The following is a 7,004-nucleotide window of genomic DNA, read 5'->3' on the forward strand; positions in this document are numbered from 1 at the left end:
GCTTTCCCTACTTCAGTTTGATAGGAAAACAATGATTCATGAGGCCACTAAGTTATCCTCACAGGTTCAGATCATGACATAACTATCCCCAAAGCGTTCTATAATATCAACTCAAGCTATTTTATGTTTCAGTGACCCTGATCCTCCACTCCTCAAATTGAACTACTCCCAAGATGCCTTATTTTTAGCATAGATTTTATCCTACATCCCTCAAGCCTTCAAATACAAAATTTTTACACAATGGGGGTACCCGCAACTTAAGCCAACCTTAAGTCGAAAAGTCACTTCCAACTCCAATTAAGTATCACAATTGAAGGCGCCATAAATTTACGCTTTTAAACCGTAGGACAATATGGTTTTTAGTCCCTTGAAACTCAACCCTAACATCCAAAACAAATTGAGCATCCACAATTTGAAACCAACAATTGATAGGGATTAAATACAATCTTACGTACTTGCAAAATCTCAACAAAATTGATCCAAAGCTTTCTCAAACACTATTTCAATTCAAGTGGGCTAGACAGCGGCTTGACCTCTTCCAAAATTCAAATCTGACATTAAAATGTAATGGCACTACTACAAAAACAACCTTACTTGACCCCTGCAGTTTTGTTATACTTGACAGTTTTAATAAATTTTTACTTTGAAACTATCATTTTTAATTTTTTTTAAAAAACTTTCCTTTCTTTCTTCTATCCTTTTTTGGTTGGTGATGGTTTTTATTTTTTTTTCTTATTTATTTTAACATATTTTTCTTGCATGCACAATATTTATTATCATGTAATATTAAATTCATGAATATTTCTTTTATGCTTTCCAATATTGCCACGGTATTTTATATCAGTTAATTGTTCTTTTTTCTTACATCATTTATCTTTACATTTTACCATTCTAAAAGAAATTCGACGATGCAATTAAAAATATCTGGAATTCGTTATTTCTAAATTCTTGAGGTGAGGGAATCGTTTCTTTGGGAGTCCAAGATTTGATTCCCAATATTTTTTTAAAAAACAAAATCTTATCTTACTTGCTTAATTCGTTGTATAATACATTTGATTTCATTGCGCATTATTTCCTATTAACCTAATTTTGAATCCTTTCTTAAATTTTCTTCTTTAGCCGTTTATAAATTTTTACTTTGAAACTATCCTTTTTAATTTATTTTTAGAAAAAAGTTTAAAATATAAATTTATACTTCATAAGTCATCCTAATCAATTTTTTTAGCAACACACTTTTATTTCGCTAACAGAAAAATACTATGAAGGAATCTAGGAAATTTGGGAGTCCGATTTCCTAGAATTCTTAAGGTGAGGGATCAATATCTTTGGGAGTCTGAAATTTGATCTCAAGAAAAAATGGATTTAATCAATATTTTAAAAAAAATCTTTATTCGAAAACTAGCCCATGATATACTTTGAGAAATTGTAATAATTTTTCTTTTTCTTAAGGTGAGAAGTTTCCTTCAATATACCGACTAATTAAGGGAATATTATTCCACTTATTTTATGAGATCATTGCTTAAATATTGGAGTAATGAGGGGTAAAATAAGACATTAGTTTTAAAATAAATAAAAAATTATTTTCAATTCGAGATTTGAAATTTGCCAACCGTTTTCTAAATGGGTGTTGTGGGGTGCTAATACCTTCCTCACACACAAATGACTCCCGAACTCATCTCTATTTTTCGCAGACCATATTTTTAAAACTGTTTACTTTATTTTGATGTCCAATCACACCGTAAAAAAGATTGGTGGCGACTGTTTTTCTTTTTTAAAAAAACACTAACTCTTTTGAGGACATCGGTCGCTCCGCGTCATCTCGGGCACGTGGCGACAACCACTAAATCATTATTGGAAAAATTCGAAAAAACCAACATATTTAAGCCAATACAAGTCTATTTCTTCAACAATTCCAACAAGCCAAGGTTTGAATTGTTGCATCCGTACTAAATAAAGAGTCAACCGATATACAGAAAGATCTGAAGATTGGAAAAGTCTACCTTGAATGCGTTGTATAAATTCTTAATACGAAGATGAACATGGAACATTTACATCAACCACGTGGTAGTCAATATATTGGAAAATTCCAATCCATCTTCCATCGAACGTAGTCTTCACACGTTGTAGTGCCATGACACATAACGCTAAATGATAACAGTAAAAGAAAAGCAACTCAACCGTAAAAGAAAGTCGTAGGCAAACCCAGAAATATCCTGCCAAATGAAAATAAAATTAAATATTAATGTAATTAAAAAAACAACGTCCCATAAAAATCTTAATTTCAAGTTGTTATTATGTTAAATGCACGATTTTAGGGATGGATATAATTCTAAATTGAAAATTTGGAGATATTTCAACGCAAATTTTCAATTCAACTCATAAAATAAATATTGATGACTATAAATAATTTGAAAATATTGAATTTATGTTAGTCATGATTTTAGGGGATGATATTCTAAAAGAATTTGATATCGCTATAAAATTCAAATCCAAGTTAATTTGCCAAATTTGCTTAAAACTCATTGACTTCAAACCGAAAGAAGCCACGATTATTGATGTCCATTGTATTGGGACCGATATAAACTAAGCTTCATGGTGTCGCTCCTTGAAAACCAAAGTTATCTTTTTAAATAAAACAATGTTTGTGGGTTTTTGTGTTAATAATTATATGTTGCAGCCTATATGTGTGTATGTGTGTTGAGTGTTTGAAGTGCTGAGAAGAGGAATGATACTTTTTTGTATTTTATTTTGTGTCAAATTTAAATCATATTAATGCCTTCAATAAATAGGGGGTTTGAGGTATGTTTATGATTATTTTTGTCATGGGTGTTTAAATTCTATATAATTGACTCGTTGCACTCTCTATTAAACCACGCCTTTTTTCTTTCTTTCTTTCTTTTCTGTTTTTTTACAACATAATTAAGACTGCTTCGAAATAATTAGTATAATTTTATTGTTTGGTAAAGCTAATTTATCCACATCAATTATTTGTTCGTGAAACCATAAAATTAATGTCAACCTTACCTTTGAGTTTACACACTCGATCTAAGCTACATATGTTTTCATTATTTTGATTGATCTCCTTTAAATTGAGACACCATATTTAGTCAACACCGACATTTTATTTGCTATCGTTACCATTTCTTCCTCTATTCACGTGTTAATTAAGGAACAAAAACTGGTTTTTAGAGAACAAACAAATATTCACCACTTGTTACAAATATTTATAGAGAGATAAAAACCTACTTTTCGCTCAATGATCTAAATTTAACAACGAAAATTGCTATAAAATGGTCTTCCCTCGTTTTCTCATACGATAAAGCCATAAGGGAAAAAAGTAGGCTTAATTACTAAAAGATAAAACTAAAAAATGGCAAAAACCATTACGATTGTTTTCTTTATGTCCATTGTTGTGGTGGGATCACTGCAATTCTCTAAGGCACACATGACCGCTGAAAGGGATGCTGAGATTGAGAGGAAATCTAATACTTTGTTTAACGAAATATCCAATCTAGAGCCTCAATACAAATCATGTGTAGAAACGTGCAAGAAAACATGCACGACAAAAGGCGTTGCTAACGATTTGTGTGATCCTATATGTGATAAAGATTGCATGAAAAATGAAGTTGTTGGTATTGTCTTCAATCTCTGGAGAAATGGTTTTTTTTTTTTTTTTTTGTTATATCAAGACAATAGTTAATTTTATTGTGTGTGGTCAGTTTTAGTTGCGAGGCAAAAATTTCATGTGTCAAAATTTAACGAAAATTAAATTTAGTTGTTTATTTCTTCCAACTTTTATTTCTTTTAATCTTTTTTTGTTTTCTTGTGTGAGATTTTGATTTTTTATGTGTTTGTACTGCAGAAAAACTCAAGTCCAAACTAGGCGCTTGATAATTGACCAGGAATTTAAAGTTGACAGCTGGAAAATGGTGGGATCAACTATAAATGATTTGATTAATTAACATTTTAGAAAGGAAAATCTAAATTCCCTTTCATTTTCTTCATTCAATATAATTTGTTGTTTCTTTATACAAAGGTTCTACCTTATGTGTCGTTGGGTGCTTCTTTCGTCATTATTTTCAACAACGAGATCAATAAAGTTTATTTACGCCTTTTGTGTTTATTCACATAATTATTTATGCGTTTTACATTTATCATATAATCCTACCGTGTAGAAGAAATTTTGTGAATATATCACATTATTATTCAAGTTGCGAGCAGTTTTGTCACATGTGTGTTTGGTCAATCTCCCTCGGTAGTTTTTGATATATTATAAAAGAGATGAAGTTTGTGGTTATAGATATGTTTTATTGCTTTTTTTTATAATTACAATTATGAGATAAGTTTATTTTGAATTGGTATTTCAGATTGTCAAGAGAAAAATTGTGTTTGGATGGAAAAAAAAAGAAGAGAAAATGGAGAGGAGGAGATGGGTTGAGAAAATTAGGAAATTGGTGAGGAATATATGAAGGGAGAAATTTAGAAAAAATTGAACAGGTAGGGTTAAGAATTCATTAGTTTATTCAATGGGGGTTTTGCAAAAAAAATGTATCATCAAACAAGACATCTCTTCAATAATATATTAGGATCAAATGCTAAGAGGAATTTAGAAGAAGATGAGTTAATGGCGGACAATGAAGGAGCAGAGGTTTGTTTATATTTTAGATTTGATTTTCATGTTTTTGTTTTAAAATGAATTCATTAATCAAAATTAAATTATTTTAACACTGTAAATTAGAGCTTGTTTGTGGGTATATACTGATGGTGAATGGGAAAAATAGAGAGGAATGAGAGAGAAAGTGAGTGGTTTGACATTGAAGGTAGAGAAAGTGATAAAAGAGTTTAAAAGAGAATTCTATACTTAATTATAATCTTCAGACTCATAACCGCATTGAGTGCGTCTCATACACACTCATCCAAGCTAGTCTAGAGTCTCAATAAGAGTTTATATCCAAACAAGGAATTTAGTTACAGAGGAATTACAGTCCACTAAGAGATCTCTCAAATACATGCCATAATGTTACAATCGCTACTTCTAACCACCCCATGCTGCAATATATATAAAACTTAAGTATATACATTGAAACTGTTTTTCTCTATTTCTTTTAGAATTAAAGCTCGTAAACATACTCTAACAACTGTTTAAATAAGGAATCGATAATGAATTAATAATTGAAACGTCACTATCACATATTACGATAAATCGCAAGTATTTGCCAACAAACCAGTACCATATGAGGGTCGGCCATAGCAGAGCGCCTAAATATACGGTCGAGATAATAATAGCTCGCAAACGATCAAGAAAAATCACGTGGCAAAACAAGCTCGAGTACATTTAGTACTTGCCACAATAGCGACATCCATCCAACCAACCATGGTAGAATACTAAATACACGACCGATAATAGCTCACACGATATCCATATCCACAAATAAACACGCGACTAGACTAAGCTCACGCATATTTAGTATCTGCCACAGTAGCAACCTGCATCCAATCCAAGCATGATAGAATACTAAATACACGGTCGAGAATAGTTCACACGCGATCCATATCGACAGGAAAACACGTGGTCAAACTGAGCTCATGCATACTTAGTACCTACCGTAGTAGCAACCCCCATATCTACGCTCCTATGTGCACATAGAGCCATCCATCATGTGGGTTGAGCTAGGCTAGAAGCCAATCACAATCCTTCATCCACGTCCTCACCTATTCTCAGGCTCCTGAATCTCTGGCCACGACCTCTTTCAGCCTTGAAATCCCCTAACAACCATAGGTGTGGCGCTACCAAAACACATTTGCATAACTTATGGGTAAATCACCAACATTCATTAAGATCACATATTTCATGTTTAAAAGTCAATCATGGTCAGAAATACATTTTCGTAAAGTCGTTTTCAGTCCTGAAAGATCAGACACATACTTTTAGAAGAGGCCATTCAAACCATCCAAGTTTAATTACAGATCAAGGGGTATCCTTTTAAACCAGTTGTCATTTAAATCATGATTAATAAGTTCGGGTTCGCTCCAAAATATAAGAGTACATGGAAACCAAAAGTCATATTTTAAAATTATTTCTAACATGTAGTTCAAGAAACACTCATATTGGAATTTTTTGAAATCATGGCATACTATAATAGCATACATAGATTAATAAGAAAATACTTGAAAATAACCCACTCCCAGTCAACGACTAAATTCTCCACGATCATAAGCTTTCCCTACTTCAGATTGATATGAAAACAATGATTTATGAGGCCACTAAGTTATCCTCACATGTTCAGATCATGACATAACTATCCCCAAAGCGTTCTATAATATCAACTCAAGCTATTTTATGTTTCAGTGACCCTGATCCTCCACTCCTCAAATTGAACTACTCCCAAGATGCCTTATTTTTAGCATAGATTTTATCCTACATCCCTCAAGCCTTCAAATACAAAATTTTTACACAATGGGGGTACCCGCAACTTAAGCCAACCTTAAGTCGAAAAGTCACTTCCAACTCCAATTAAGTATCACAATTGAAGGCGCCATAAATTTACGCTTTTAAACCGTAGGACAATATGGTTTTTAGTCCCTTGAAACTCAACCCTAACATCCAAAACAAATTGAGCATCCACAATTTGAAACCAACAATTGATAGGGATTAAATACAATCTTACGTACTTGCAAAATCTCAACAAAATTGATCCAAAGCTTTCTCAAACACTATTTCAATTCAAGTGGGCTAGACAGCGGCTTGACCTCTTCCAAAATTCAAATCTGACATTAAAATGTAATGGCACTACTACAAAAACAACCTTACTTGACCCCTGCAGTTTTGTTATACTTGACAGTTTTAATAAATTTTTACTTTGAAACTATCATTTTTAATTTTTTTTTAAAAACTTTCCTTTCTTTCTTCTATCCTTTTTTGGTTGGTGATGGTTTTTATTTATTTTCTTATTTATTTTAACATATTTTTCTTGCATGCACAATATTTATTATCATGTAATATT

General features: G+C 31.9%; 1 long non-coding RNA gene across 1 annotated transcript; it reads left to right on the top strand.

Moving 5' to 3' along the window:
- The first annotated feature begins 3,297 nt into the window (after nucleotides 1-3,297).
- Nucleotides 3,298-4,116, top strand: LOC116406121. The gene is made up of 2 exons (XR_004219158.1): nucleotides 3,298-3,632; nucleotides 3,863-4,116. It is a non-coding gene; the product is annotated as an uncharacterized LOC116406121 (long non-coding RNA).
- The last annotated feature ends 2,888 nt before the right edge of the window (nucleotides 4,117-7,004 follow it).

This window comes from Cucumis sativus, unplaced genomic scaffold, assembly GCF_000004075.3.
Source record: "Cucumis sativus cultivar 9930 unplaced genomic scaffold, Cucumber_9930_V3 scaffold66, whole genome shotgun sequence".
NCBI classification, from domain to species: Eukaryota; Viridiplantae; Streptophyta; class Magnoliopsida; order Cucurbitales; family Cucurbitaceae; genus Cucumis; species Cucumis sativus.